Source organism: Colobus angolensis, unplaced genomic scaffold, assembly GCF_000951035.1.
Source record: "Colobus angolensis palliatus isolate OR3802 unplaced genomic scaffold, Cang.pa_1.0 Scaffold202, whole genome shotgun sequence".
NCBI lineage: Eukaryota > Metazoa > Chordata > Mammalia > Primates > Cercopithecidae > Colobus > Colobus angolensis.
The window spans coordinates 5,160,062-5,161,115 of NW_012115178.1; positions in this window are offsets into that span (position 1 = coordinate 5,160,062).

Consider the following 1,054-nt stretch of genomic DNA (forward strand, 5'->3'; position numbering starts at 1 on the left):
GAAGGAAGGAAGGAAGGAAGGAAGACAGGCAGGCATCTCCCTTGCCCCCTCTTTTGCCATGGGACACACCTGCTCCCACCTTGCCTACTGCCATGAGTGAAAGCTTCCTCCCCGGAAGTGGATACTGGAGCCATACTTCTTGTGCAGCCAGCAGAACGGTGAGTCAAATCTCTTTTATTTATAAATTACCTAGCCTCAGGGTAATTCCTTCATAGCAACACAAATGGACTAACACACGTGCTTTCCAACTTAAAACTATACAAAAAACTGTACTCAAACAACCAACACCGCCTTCACTATCTCTTCCATCCCATTTCCCCCCAGCCCTTGTAAATACACAAATTCATTGTCTTCTGGCTGATTCTTCTTCTGTTTCTTTCGGTAATAATAAGGAGATATATGTGTTTTTGTATTTTTCCTTCTTTCTAGCCTCAAAAGTATCATACTAAATGCATTTTTTGTCTTTGAGTTTAAAATGTAATATCCTCTGGAAATCACTCCACATTAGTTCATTGATGTCTTTCTTTTATAAACATATGACACACACTGATACCATAATCTTTTTGAGGTTCTTAAAAGAAATACAAAAGGAGACTGCATTTCATTCCATGCCTGTATTATGTGAAAGGATTAATGACATGAGAAAAATTTTTCAAGAAATATGTTGGCATAAATGACCATATCTGCTGTGTTCATTGTCTAAGAGCAACTGTGCTTTAAGTACATCTTTTCATGCTTCTCTTTGAATTTCCTCTGGCAGTTACCCCTATTCTCCTGTCCCTTAACTACATTTGATGCCCCCTGACCTCTACCAGCAACTGGCAACTTTCGCCAGACCAGTGCAGTGTGTATGCACTGTTGAGAGAAAGTTTTGGATGGTAGCAGATATTTAAGCATGGGCTTGCACACTGCATAAAGACTCCTAGCTGGAGAGGCCAGTCAGGATGAAATCCATCCAATATTCTTCTGGCCAAGTCATACCGGCTCACATATGGAAAAATGTCTACCAAGAAGAAGGGATGCATTTCTTAATTTTCAAAAAGACACTGTAAAG